Source organism: Procambarus clarkii, chromosome 53 (assembly GCF_040958095.1).
Source record: "Procambarus clarkii isolate CNS0578487 chromosome 53, FALCON_Pclarkii_2.0, whole genome shotgun sequence".
NCBI lineage: Eukaryota > Metazoa > Arthropoda > Malacostraca > Decapoda > Cambaridae > Procambarus > Procambarus clarkii.
Genome location: NC_091202.1, coordinates 5,785,796 through 5,801,218, shown reverse-complemented (window position 1 = coordinate 5,801,218; position 15,423 = coordinate 5,785,796).

Here is a 15,423-nt window from a genome sequence, read left to right as displayed (position 1 = left end):
AACAAGTGATCCGTACAGTGAACCACAAATACAACACAATACATCAGACAACGGAGAGGTGTGGCGAGTGTTCGGGAGTACTGGGAAAACGTAGTGTAGGCGTAACGTGTTGCATCTGTAACAAAAGATTTCACCTGGGCTGTACAGAAGTATCTCCAAGATGCACAAAAAGGCAAGGAATTTACTGGGCTTGCAAAGATGACAGATTAATGTTAGAGAACATAACTAATCTGATGAAAAACATTCCCGAGTCACAGAGATTATCATTCACAGAAAAGCTACCAGTGATATATGCGGACTGGGAAAAGACAACATTGGATAACGACCAAAACTCAGGAACAGATAGTTTAGAGAACCGCAGCAGTAGTGTGGAGGAAGAGGGTATTGTGGTACAAAATAACAGCAATATTGCAGAGTCAGGTAATATAAACGATGAGAGCAACAGTGAGACAGAGTGCATAGTTGTAGGAATTAGGACGAAAAACGGAGATGGTTCCAATAAAGAGGTAGACAAGACCGACAGAGATATAAATACCTTGAAAAACGCAAAACCGGAACATATTTGCAAATTCTACGCTAAAGGAATATGCAAATATGGAAAATTAGGAGCAAAATGCCATTTTCTGCATCCTCGAAAATGCAGGAACATGTTGGAGAGGGGTACATGCCGTTTTGGAACAGGGTGTAGATACTTCCACCCTAAATTATGTCAATTTTCAATTAGGGACAAAAAATGCTACAATCTTCAGTGTCCGGAATTCCACGTGAGAGGTACACAGCGTTATAGACGGGAAGATCAATATGACACTACTGGAAATTTTTTAGAGGAAGGCAGAAACAGAGTAGTAAATATAAGAGAGAGGAACAGTCAGATGGAACCACTACAGGATTACAGAGGGGACGGGAGATACCCACAAGACTGGAATACAAACTATCAACAAGCACACAGGTGCTACATCACACAACACCCGTCCTACTACCAAAACTGGACGAATTACTTCCAAAAGAACACACCCTGGACGCAAACACAGTGGCCTCCTTACCAGAGCCTCAGATATTAACACCAAGTAAGGCATCCAGCACTTCCACTAACACGATAACATCATTTATATTTGCCAACATCCAGGGTATAAAAACACACAAATCCAACAAAGTTCGCTTTATTGATGGTCTCCTTCATGAGGCAAATGCAGTGTTTGCAGCCCTAACAGAAACCCACACAAAGGACTACCATGATGGTGAAATATGGATCTCAGAGTACAATCTTTTCAGATGTGATAGGAAACACCGGCTTCAGGGTGGGGTCAGCCTCTACATCAAAGACACACTCAATACTGAGCTGCTAAACACCTCAAATGCTATGGTGGAAGTGCTGATAATCAAAATAGAGATTCTAAATGTAGTTATTGTCCTTGTATATAAGTCACCGGAGGCAAACCCTCAGCAGTTTAAAGACCAACTAATGAAAATAGAACACTGCTTGGAAAACCTCACTAATCCAGCTCCGAACATCATCCTGCTTGGGGACTTTAACCTACGGCACCAGAAATGGAAGCACCTGGCTAATACAGTAGTATCAGAAAGAATACCAGGAAGTAGCCTAAATGAACAGGCACATGCAAATGACCTGCTATGGATGTGCGACAGGTTTGCCTTAAACCAGCAAATAGTAGAACCAACTAGGAAGGAGAACACGCTGGATGCCGGAAAATCCGACACCATTTAATAATCATACAGATAATAGCTGTATTACCAACAAGTTACCCATAGAAAACGTAACTTGTAGTGGAATTACCGTCTAAAGAAAACGGGATATCATCACCACATACTATTATAAATCACCACCTATTATGGTGGGAATTATTCTTAAATACATTAGTCTTTGGACTTTACCATCATAAAAACATCTTATATAAATTAACTTAATTATCAATATTAAAGTAGAGTAAATGTGACCCTTCTATCACTTTCTGACATGTGGACAATGTAAGCCAGGCGTCAGAGTGGGGAAGGAGGGCAGCCATTGTTGTGTCACCTCCGAGACGTGTGGAGCAAATTCGGCTCCTATCATATCTGGACAATGTCGGCCAGTAACGTCAATAGTATGGAGTGTTAAACAGCCATTGTTTTTATTGAGACCAGAGGCTCACACGGGAGCAAATTCGGCTCCTGTTAAATTTACTTGGACGTAGTGTTATGGAAACCAAAGGTGTACCATTTTCAACACGCTGTCTACAAATTCAAGTTAAGTGTTCTATCCGAAACCCATGTATCTTTCATTTGTGGCCATTAATGTCATTATATAGGGTGTTCCGGTTAGAGCACGTGAAAGCCTCAAACTAAAGGTAATTAAGCCAGGTCTTTATTGTTCCATGTACTGTATAGTGTTTTCTCTGATATAGCTTGTCATATATAGGTATCTGGCTTCACAGTTAGCGCCCTTTTGACAGGTCAAGACGAGGATGCAAGATTTTGTGCACCAGTTACTGGGTGATGGAAGCTACCTCAAAGAGGATAATTTGGTGTCTACACCCTAGTTATACCTGGTGGACTAACCTGCTGTACTATAAGATAAGGAACCTTTTCAATGTATGTAGTCTAATTCTGTAGTTTGATTGGCTGCATATATATTAATTTAATAACCCCCCCTAATGTGTAGAGGATCGATTTGTGAGATTATGAGATTATTGCAGAAATACAGTCCACTTATCATTATACAAATTGCTATCGAAGTATATAAATTAACGTAAATATAAATTCATATAAATTAAATAAATATAAATCTCACAGGTCGGTTCCCACATTATTAGTCCTTTGAACCGGATGACGGATTATTTGATCCTTTGAACCCACATTTGGTCATCTTAGTACTGGATGAACCAGTTAACCAGTGGATTCATTAAATATACTAGTGCAGTGTTATTTAAACAAAGCCAGCAGTCAAGACGGCAGCGTAGCCTCGAGGGAGCTCAGGAGCCTCCCTCAGCCGAGTTCAGCTTCGTCAGCGGTTTCATGCACACCCACAGATATTTGGTGGCGTGTTATTTCGTGAAATGACAGCGCTAATATAGAAGCCAGCCAAATTAGTGGCTGTGTCCTCGCAAGATTGTTCACGGATTTCGTGGTGTTACATTTCGCGAGAGATTATCTACGAATTTTGTGGACTTTATTTCGCGAGGTCACTAATAATATTTAATACTTCTTGATAATATTAGAAGTTTCATAGAGGCTAATTAAGAGGCTATTATCAATAATTGTGTATATTATTTCTCCAAAATAGAGAATTATTTAATATATATTGCACTAGTGATCACAGTATAATATTTACTAATTGCCAACCCACAACAGGGTAGGATAAAACCATTGACTAGTTGAACTATTATCGTTCATCCTAGTCCCATTATTACCATAGTCAGTTGTACTATATTGATCAACCTAACACCATTAATGAATGGTCCAGACCCTATTTTGGGTGTAATTTTTATCAACTCGAGTTGAGTTGTATATATAATAATTTACTTATGATCATTACACCTTTGAGTGATTAATTAGTGTCTCTACCATCCTAGGGTGATATAGAAGAGCTAACCTAAAGGTACTTCCAGTGACACTGGTTTATCACTCGAATCATTAGTGTGTATGATTGTATATATATAATGTGTATTAATTTTAAGTGCTAACCTCTAGTAGAGGTAGGATTATTGCCTAGTGAGTGCAGAATTTACCCTAGGCTACCATTAGAGCTTGTTCAGTATTATGAGCAGCCCAAGTACAAGTCCCACAAGGCTTTACCAACTAGCCAGTATGGATAATGCAGGGAGAATGAAAAGAACCCTTGCAGGTCTTAAAGGCCACTTAACAAGACAGATCAAGAAATGTGAAGATTTGTCACAACAATCAACAGTTGATTATGCTGACCTGGAAAGCTATTATCAAGCAGCTGCAGGTAAATTTGAGCAAATCAAATGCCAAATGGCTGTCCTTGTGGGGACAGACTACTACCATCAATTCATTGGTAGCCCTACTAAATATCAGGGCATAACCATGTTAAACTCTGCAGGAGGTAAATTACTCTCAGGCCCAGTATCAAGCCTGAGGAGACCTATGCCTGCAGATAAACAATATCAGTAGAAATCTAAATTTGTCAGCTGATTATATTTCTCCAGTAGCATTATACTAAGGAGATTACAGCTGACTATAGTAACAGAGGTTGATGTTAGTATCATCATTTGAAGCTGAAGATGAGTTCATGAGGCTTCAGTGGCAAATCAGTGAACAGTAGCCTAAAACAGCTACAAGTCACTGCGACCAATGTCACTGAACCCACTGCAGTCTCAGAACCATACTTTACTTTAATGATGAGCTATTCAATCTTCTGAATCAATTAACTAAATTAAACCCCAATAAATCTGATGACTGATTTGATACATTTATTATTTAATCAAGATGTATTCCATGGGCCTCAGTGTTTATATATCAGTGACCAGTTACCTGAAGAAACTTCAAGTTATATCTAATGTCACTGATCTCACTGCAGTCCCTGAATCATACTTGACTGTAGTACTTGATCACATCCAGTCTTCTGGGTTAAATAATATGTAATAAGGCTTGAATATTAGCCTTTCAAGAGTTGACAGGGAAATGAAATTGCATTAGACTTCTAACCCCTGCAACTCTAGTACGGGACATCCATCCTGTACGAACAGACGCACAAATGTGTGATTACTAACTACTAACATCAAATTAATCTAATAATTCGAAGGAGGAGTATCGGTGTTCGTCTGTTCTAAATAGGACTTCGACCCGTGAGCAGCCCCCTGGGGAATTATGTCGGAAAATCCGACACCATTTAATAATCATACAGATAATAGCTGTATTACCAACAAGTTACCCATAGAAAACGTAACTTGTAGTGGAATTACCGTCTAAAGAAAACGGGATATCATCAGCACATACTATTATAAATCACCACCTATTATGGTGGGAATTATTCTTAAATACATTAGTCTTTGGACTTTACCATCATAAAAACATCTTATATAAATTAACTTAATTATCAATATTAAAGTAGAGTAAATGTGACCCTTCTATCACTTTCTGACATGTGGACAATGTAAGCCAGGCGTAAGAGTGGGGAAGGAGGGCAGCCATTGTTGTGTCACCTCCGAGACGTGTGGAGCAAATTCGGCTCCTATCATATCTGGACAATGTCGGCCAGTAACGTCAATAGTATGGAGTGTTAAACAGCCATTGTTTTTATTGAGACCAGAGGCTCACACGGGAGCAAATTCGGCTCCTGTTAAATTTACTTGGACGTAGTGTTATGGAAACCAAAGGTGTACCATTTTCAACACGCTGTCTACAAATTCAAGTTAAGTGTTCTATCCGAAACCCATGTATCTTTCATTTGTGGCCATTAATGTCATTATATAGGGTGTTCCGGTTAGAGCACGTGAAAGCCTCAAACTAAAGGTAATTAAGCCAGGTCTTTATTGTTCCATGTACTGTATAGTGTTTTCTCTGATATAGCTTGTCATATATAGGTATCTGGCTTCACAGTTAGCGCCCTTTTGACAGGTCAAGACGAGGATGCAAGATTTTGTGCACCAGTTACTGGGTGATGGAAGCTACCTCAAAGAGGATAATTTGGTGTCTACACCCTAGTTATACCTGGTGGACTAACCTGCTGTACTATAAGATAAGGAACCTTTTCAATGTATGTAGTCTAATTCTGTAGTTTGATTGGCTGCATATATATTAATTTAATAACCCCCCCTAATGTGTAGAGGATCGATTTGTGAGATTATGAGATTATTGCAGAAATACAGTCCACTTATCATTATACAAATTGCTATCGAAGTATATAAATTAACGTAAATATAAATTCATATAAATTAAATAAATATAAATCTCACAAGTCGGTTCCCACACTGGACCTCATTTTCACTAATAATGATGAATTGATCAGGAACATAATGATTACAAATACCTGTTACTCAGATCACAACTTAATTGAAGTTATGACAACCATGGGGAGTAGACCTTCAAAACCAGTCCAGATTCCCGGTGGAGGAGATTTCAGCAAATTCAACTTCAATGATAAACAGATAAACTGGGAGCAAATAAACCAGGACTTCACAGAAATAAACTGGGAAGAACAGCTAGAAAATGCAAACCTGAACCAGTGCCTGGAAAAAAAAGCTCAGTAGCACTAAAAATATGTTCAAACCGCATACCCCTAAGAAAAAAGAGAAAGAGATGCAGATTGGAACGAGAACGTCGTTCCCTATATAGGCGAAGAAAACGAATCGCGGAACAACTTGAGAGTCGCACCTTATCTCAAGAACAGCGAAGAAGGTTAGATAGAGAAATAGAAACAATTGAACTCAAGCTACAAGAATCATACAAAACCCAGGAGAGGCAAAGAGAGCAAAAGGCCATCAATGAAATAGAGAGAAATCCGAAATATTTTTTCTCCTATGCAAAATCAAGATCAAAAACCACATCTAGTATCGGGCCCCTGCGAAAGGGAGATGGAACTATCACCGATGACAACAAAGAAATGAGCGAGCTACTGAGGAAGCAGTACGACTCTGTTTTCAGTGACCCATTAAACGCACTAAAGATTGATAACCCAAATGAATTTTTCATGGATATGATACCAACATCAAATCATATATCAGACGTCACCCTATCCCCACTAGATTTTGAAGAAGCCATAAACAGTATGCCTATGCACTCTGCACCAGGCCCGGATTCTTGGAACTCCATATTCATCAAGAACTGTAAAAAACCACTATCGCAGGCCCTCCACATTCTGTGGAGACAAAGCCTAGATACTGGCGTTATTCCTGATATACTAAAAACAGTAGAGATAGCACCACTTCATAAAGGAGGAAATAAGGCAGAGGCAAAAAATTACAGACCGATAGCACTAACATCGCACATTATAAAAAATTTTGAGAGAGTGCTAAGAAGTAAGATCACAAAATACATGGAATCACAGCATCTCCATAACCCCGGACAACACGGTTTCAGAACAGGGCGCTCTTGCCTGTCGCAGTTGCTGGACCACTATGATATGGCATTAGATGCTATGGAAGACAAACAAAACGCAGATGTAATTTACACAGATTTCGCAAAAGCTTTTGATAAATGTGATCATGGCGTTATTGCACATAAAATGCGTTCAAAAGGAATTACCGGAAAAATAGGCAGATGGATCTACAATTTCCTGACCAACTGAACCCAATGTGTAATAGTCAACAAAATAAAATCCAGCCCATCAACCGTGAAGAGCTCAGTCCCCCAGGGTACTGTGCTTGCTCCAGTACTTTTTCTCATCCTCATATCGGACATAGACAAGAACACAACCTATAGCACTGTATCATCCTTTGCAGATGACACTAGGATCTTCATGAGAGTAGGCAACATAGAGGACACGGCAAACCTCCAGTCAGATGTAGATCAGGTCTTTCTATGGGCTACAGAAAATAATATGGTGTTTAACGAAGATAAGTTCCAGCTCATGCGCTATGGAAAAAATGAAAATATAAAAACGGAAACCACGTACAAAACTCAGGCAAATCATGACATAGAACGAAAAGGCAATGTAAAGGATCTGGGTGTACTCATGTCGGAAGACCTTACCTTTAAAGAACACAATAAAGTAGCCGTCACAACTGCAAGAAAAATGACAGGTTGGATAACAAGAACTTTTCACACTAGAGATGCTATACCGATGATGACACTTTTCAAAACGCTTGTGCTCTCTAGAGTGGAGTACTGCTGCACAATGACAGCCCCTTTCAAAGCTGGAAAAATTGACGACTAGGAGAGCGTGCAGAGATCCTTTACTGCTAGAATTCACTCAGTAAAACACCTAAACTATTGGGACCGACTAAAGAGCCTAAATCTGTACTCCCTTGAGCGCAGGCGGGAGATATATATAATAATTTACACGTGGAAAATGTTAGAGGGGCTGGTCCCAAACCTGCACACAGAAATAACATCACATGAGACCAGAAGACATGGCAGGATGTGCAGAATACCCCCGTTGAAAAGCGGAGGTGCAACAGGTACTCTGAGAGAGAACTCTACCAACATCAGAGGCCCGAGACTGTTCAACACACTTCCGCTACACATAAGGGGCATAACTGGCCGACCCCTCACAGTGTTCAAGAGAGAACTGGATAAGCACCTCCAAAGGATACCTGATCAACCAGGCTGTGACTCATACGTCAGGCTGCGAGCAGCCGCGTCCAACAGCCTGGTTGATCAGTCCAGCAACCAGGAGGCCTGGTCGACGACCGGGCCGCGGGGACGCTAAGCCCCGGAAGCACCTCAAGGTAACCTCAAGGTAAGGTAAGGAGCCACAACAACCTTCTCTGGCCCCCAATCCTCCCCACCATTCCCCCATCACCCATCTCCTCGGCCTCCCAACCATTCCCCACTCTACCATCCCCTCTTCCTCCCCACCATTCCCTGCTCCACCATCCCCTCTTCCTTCCCACCATGCCCCACTCCCCTGTCCCCTCGTCCTTCCCCACCATTACCCCTTCCCTTGTCCCCTCGATCTCCCCACCATCTCTCACTTCCGTCCCCTCGTCATCCCCACCATTCCCCACTCCCTCATCCGATGCCTTCCCAAATGGTCTGATGTTCCCATCAGAAAATTGGGAACATCAAGTAATCTGATGTTCCCATCACTGAAATATAAAAAACAGTTAAAAAATGAAATGAAAATATGAAAAAATAAAAAAATAAACAATACTCATGAAATGAACGGTATGGTAAACAACACAGATTAATTCCAATGTAATTCACACAAAATAATTAACTCAACATGAAAATAAATCAAAATCTATGAAAATTCAATTTATCAATGCAATCAGAAACATAGAAATGGAATTGTAACATATATAGTATAGCATGTGTGTTGCTCTTACATGCAACAAATGGTGCTGTTTTTTCATGAAAAGCATAGTTTTACCTGTCACAGGTGTGGCATCTATACTTATACTTACAAAATGAACAGTATGATAAACAACACAGCTCTATTCGAACACAATGTCAAACAAAATAACCTAATAAAAAGTAAAATAAATTGAAATCTATGAAAATAAAATTTATCAATGCAATCGGAAACATGGAAATGGAATTCGTGACATATTTAGTATAGCGTGCATGTTGCTATTATGTGCAACAGATGGCGCTATTTTTCAAAAATGCATATTTTTACCTATCAGAAAGGTGGTATCTATATATCTATATAGTAGGTATATAAAAAGATGCGCCTATTCGATTGCAACGTTGTGTCAAAATTTCAAAGCAATCGGTGAAGAACTATCATAGATTACAGCGTGTGTTGCTCTTACGTCCAACAGATGGCACCGTTTTTTTTTTTTTAACATGTTTTTTCCTGTCACAGCTTTGGCATGTATATATTAGATATATAAGAAGACGCGCCTATTTGAATGCAACGTTGTGTCAAAATTTCAAAGCAATCGGTAAAGAGGTTTCGCAGATTTCCCTCACATGAAAAACACAGTTTTTCAGAAAAAGCATGTTTTTTTTTTTACTGTCACATACGTGACATCTATATAGTATATATATATAAACCTGGCCGGATGCGAATGGAACATTGTGTGAAAATTTCAAAGCAATCGGTGTAGAACTTTCGGAGATTAGTGGTTATGCACAAACGAACATTTCCATTTTTATTTATATAGATGCCAAGTTGTCCGTCGACTCGCTCTCCTCGTTTGCGTCGTTTAAATGATTTTCTACTGGCATTCCATGTGTAGGTAGTTTCGAATACGTAGGTAGTTTCGAATACAACATTGTTTTCGAAAACACGTTATTTTGACATAACATGAAGAAAGCAGTTAATGTTGTAGCCGGTGGATTCATAGCTGTTTGTCACACATTTGCAGCTGTGAAATAAACGTGTTGTCCATTTTCATGTTTTCAAAACAAAAACAAAAAATACTAACGAAATATTTTAATAATTCAAACGCAGATCAATCAACACAGCTCAATTTCACCACCAATAGCACTGAAAAATAATGAGAACAGTTAAAAAACGAAAAGAAAAACAATTAAAAAAGAAACAAATAAACTATACCCATGAAATGAACAGTATGGTAAACAACACAGCTCAATTCTAACACAATGTCACACAAAATAATTAAATCAAAATGAAAATAAATCAAAATCTATGAAAATTCAATTTATCAATGTAATCGGATACATTGAAATGGAATCGTAACATATTTTGTATAGCTTGTGTTGGTCTTACGTGCAACAGATGGCGCTGTTTAAAAAAAACATGTTTTTACCTGTCACAGGTGTGGCATCTAGATAGTAGGTATATAAAAACAGGCACGTATTCGAATGGAACTTTGTGTCAAAATTTCAAAGCAATCGGTGAGGAACTTTCGGAGATTAAAGCGTGTGTTGCTCTTAGTCCAACAGATGGTGCATTTTTTCATAAATAGCATGTTTTTTCCTGTCACAGGTAAGGCATGTATATAGTAGGTATATAAAAACGTTCACCTATTCCAATGCAACGTTGTGTCAAATTTTCAAAGCAATCAGTAAAGTGGTTTTGAAGATTTCTATCACTTGAAAAACCCATGAAAAACACAGTTTTTAAAAAAACATGTATTTTGTCAATCACAGACGTGATATCGATATAGTATGTATATAAAAACCCATTCGAATGCGAATGGAACATTGTGTGAAAATTTCTAAGCAATCGGTGAAGAACTTTCGGAGATAACCGATTTTAAACAAACGAACATTTCCATTTTTATTTATATAGATGTTCATATTATTAGAGTAATGCTGTTGTAAATGGATCAGGCTAAACAGATTTATCTGTAGATCAGGTGGTAGGTGATTTTGGGTAACTGAGGATCATGGATTATTATTATTGTGCTGTAGTACATGATAGATTACTAACCCATTATTTTTGTATCACACCTCTAGCTGTTACTTCGGTTAATGTACCACTGTGCCGGGTTGGAGCCTTGTGTCAGCTAGTCCTAGGTATTAGCCGTTGCTGATTTGATAGCTGTGTGAATGTTCTTGAAATTCATTGATGTGACTAGTTGAGCTGTGTATTGAAGCTTTGTTCTGATGAAAGTATCAGTTGTATATTAGTGTACCTCAGTTGTATATAGAGAATGTCAGTTTTCAGTTTTTCACGGTGACCTGTTTATATATTCCAGTAAACTGGCGTTGTTCTAACCAGCCTTTTAAACTTGCCCTAGACACTAATTAAATATTGGTCAGGCTTTGGTTGGCCAGCGATGTTGCTGATCTTGAGGTCATGACATAAGTACGACGTGCTTTGCTACGGCAAACTTCAAAAAAACTCTATGGATAATAAAGCTTGAGACCAATTAATATTCTTAAACTCTTCATCTAAGAATTCTGGACTAACAACCCGAAGTGCTCTTAGATACAAAGAGGAAGATATTGATTGTTTCACATTGTATCTATGCCCTGAGAAATAATGAACATAAGCTAAATTATTCGTAGGCTTTCTTTAAACACTGAACGTGAGTGAAAATCTTCCCTGTGAATAAGCATATCTAAGAATGGAAAGGAAATATTAGGAGAAAGCGCCAAGCTACCACGACAAATAGCACTGGGAAGGGGTCAGGATAAGGATTTGGATGGGACAGGAAGAAATATGGTGCCCAACCATTTGGACGGTCGGGGATTGAACACCGACCAGCATGAAGCAAGACCGTCGCTCTTCCGTCCAGCCCAAATGGTTGAGCTTAAGAATGGCAAACATTTACCAATATTTACTCCATAGTAAATTTTATGGAGGGGATGTGATCATTAAGTTTAGCTACAAGTTCGTCTGCATTTACATTTGTAAGCCTTATACACAAAATATCAACATATCTAAACCATGGAATGATTCCAAGGGTAATTTAAAAAAAAAAAATTTGTTTTCAAAGAATTCCATGTACAAGTTTGAAAGCAATGGCAATAAAGGATTCCCCATTGCCATTCCAAAAGTCTGTAAATAATTTGTTTCAAAAATTACTCCGGGAATCATTGCAGTGATTCAGAGCACCAGTAGTTAACTACGTTTTATTACCATCTTTGCCAATGCGACTTGGTATCAATTTAGAGAGACTGACAGCCCTAGATTGTGGGCTTCTTTTCCTAAATGTTGGATTTCTGTGATGAGTTGTATATTATCTGTGCTTGCTGGATAACAATGCATGGAGCGAAGATTTACAGTCGGTATGAATGATGACATAATGTAAATTTTTCTCATTTGTATAATTTATAGCCTCCTTCAGGGCACATAATTCAGTTTGCAATGTTGAGCACCCACTATTAATGCTCCAGTAAGCTTCATGGTTGTTAGTGTAAACTGCTGCCCCAGCAGAACCTCTTTCTTGATCAACTGTTCCATTTGTGAAGATGTGAGTGGTTGTCGGTCTTGAGATGATTTTCACTTGTTGTTCTAGGACTGCCTTGAGCCTCTGCGAGTAACGTGCTGATACTTAAACTGGTAATCATCCACTGATAATCTTAAGACTCGATTCCCCGTCTCTGATGCCGTGAGGGGGCTTGGTGGGCGGCTACCGGAGTGTGATGCTCTATGGGACAGTCCTCTGTTCTTTTGTGGCCTTATGCTCCTGCTGCTGTCTTCTCCAATTGTGCCGGATCGCTTTTCCTTTTCCTTATGTTTAGTTTTTCTCCCCCCTCTTCTCCTATCTGCTTGTCGTTTCCTGCCGACCTTTTGCTTGATTTGGTTATTCTTTTGGACTTCTTCTATTTTGACGGCTGGGTGCTTGGGGAGGCATACTCTTGTACCCGTAGAACTGTAGTATCCGACGTAGAGTGTGAGGGGAACCTTTTATTGTCAATCCTCCTTTCGTCACTGAACCCGATCTCGACGGACTGACGGTTCTGAAGGTGGCGTTTGTGGGGCATATACCCACGACGCACCCCCAGGGGTCGCCGACTTGATCGGCGATAGCTTTTTGATGGGTGTCCTGCCTCGAATTGTATTCACCTAGTTGTGCTTGCGGGGGTTGAGCTCTGGCTCTTTGGTCCCGCCTCTTAACCATCAATCAACAGGTGTACAGGTTCCTGAGCCTATTGGGCTCTATCATATCTACACTTGAAACTGTGTTTGGAGTCAGCCTCCACCACATTACTTCCTAATGCATTCCATTTGTCAACCACTCTGACACTAAAAAAGTTCTTTCTAATATCTCTGTGGCTCATTTGGGCACTCAGTTTCCACCTGTGTCCCCTAGTGCGTGTTCCCCTTGTGTTAAATAGCCTGTCTTTATCAACCCTGTCGATTCCCTTGAGAATCTTGATTGTGGTGATCATGTCCCCCCTAACTCTTCTGTCTTCCAACGAAGTGAGGTTTAATTCTCTAGGTCTCTCCTTGTCGCTCATACCTCTCAGCTCGAGTACTAGTCTGGTGGTAAACCTTTGAACCTTTTCCAGTTTAGTCTTATGCTTGACTAGATATGGACTCCATGCTGGAGCCGCATACTCCAGGATTGGTCTGACATATGTGGTATATAATGTTCTGAAAGATTCCTTATACAAGTTTCTAAAGGCCGTTCTTATGTTAGCCAACCTGGCATATGCTGCTGATGTTATCCTCTTGATATGAGCTTCAGGGGACAGGTCTGGCACGATATCAACCCCCAAGTCTTTCTCTCTCTCTGACTCTTGAAGTATTTCATCGCCCAAATGATACCTTGTATGTGGTCTCCTGCTTCCTACCCCTATCTTCATTACATTACATTTGCTTGGGTTAAAATCTAACAGCCATTTGTTCGACCATTCCTGAAGCTTGTGAAGGTCTTCTTGAAGCCACAAGCTGTCCTCTTCTGTCTTAATCCTTCTCATAATTCTGGCATAATTGTGACTCCATGGTGGGTATGGGGGGGGGGGCACATTCGCGAATGAATGTTTTTCTTTTCGTACTTGTGTCAAATTCTGTTCCTCTTTCACGTTCTCAGTCTCGTAGGGTGGGCGCCCAAGCCCCCGAGTCAACCGTGTTCGAAGACCGGGCTCTGAGGCCCCCGCTGCACTGGGCCCCGATCTTGCTCCTCCTTTGACCTTTCTGACTACTCCCCTCAGCTTCCCTCCCTCCTCTGTGGTTGGGTCGAGCCCTTAGCTCCCAGTGATAACCACCTCCACCCCTGGCATGGCTCAGTCTCTAGTTGTGACTACTGCGCCTTTTAACCCCTCTCTCTCTCTGGGGGTTTTCAACGCCGTCCTCGACACGGCCGCACTCACTCCATTCCTTCCCATACTGATGCGTATCAAGCCTTCTTTGGTCCCGCTTCGTGGGTCAAATACTTTGATCTCCTCCCTTTTGATTCTGCACATCCTGACGATTTCTCCCGCCATAGGCACCTTGTTGATTCCGTAGATGCCTCTGTTACTTACCACTCCACCCGTCTCGGTACACGTGTCGTTGCTGCTTCTTCTCAGGATGCAGCCACCCACTTGGGGGCCTTGTCCTGCCTTGGTGAGACCCCTGTTCAAGTCTCCAAGAATGCTCGGTTGAATGCCAGTGTTGGCACTATTCTCCTCCAACCCCCATGTTGCTACCAGTGTTCGGAATCTTCAGGACTGCCACGAAGATATTCGCCATATCCTCGATGCCCAGGACCATTTTGTCCTCCAGGGAAACTCGTTTACTCGTCCCCCTCGTGGTCGTCGCCGTCAGCCCCTTCGGGTTGTGAAGATTACCTTTGATGGTAGGACCCTTCCGCCCTCTGTCATTCTTGCTGGTGCCAGGTGCTCCGCTGCTCTGGAACTGTCTCTCTCTCTGTCCTTTGTGTGAGGGCGAAGGTCACTCTAAGTCGGAGTGCACTTCTTCCCAGGCTCTCTGCCTCAATTGCGGTGAGGCGCACCCTACCTTTTCCGTGCGTGCATGCATTACAAGCTTGAGGCAGCCGTCCTCAAATTGAAACACCGGGAGCGTTTGTCTTTTCCTGAGGCGAGGCACCAAGTTCACCATCACCCACCTTATGCTAACGTCTTTTAAGCTCGCGTGTTGCGCTCTTCCTCTCCTCGTCCTTCCCACCTTCCTCAGACTCAAAACCGTTTCCAGGCCTTAGACCCTGACACGCCCACTGCCCCCCCCTCCTCTGTTCCTTTGAGTTCTGTCCCGAGGGGTCCCCCTCCTGGTCCTCTGTCTGGGGTTCCCCTTCTTTCTGCCAGGTCTGTCATGTCTCCTGTGTCTTCTTTCTCGTCTCCTTCCGATCCTGCGTCCCGTCCTTCTCCTCCGTCTATTGGCTCTCCACGCCGCCTGTCAGTACGGGCTGATGTCCATCGCTCTCCCAACGGCCGTCGTGTATGCTCTCGTTCTGCTTCTCCTGGTGAGATGCTGGAATCCGTTGCCCAGAACGT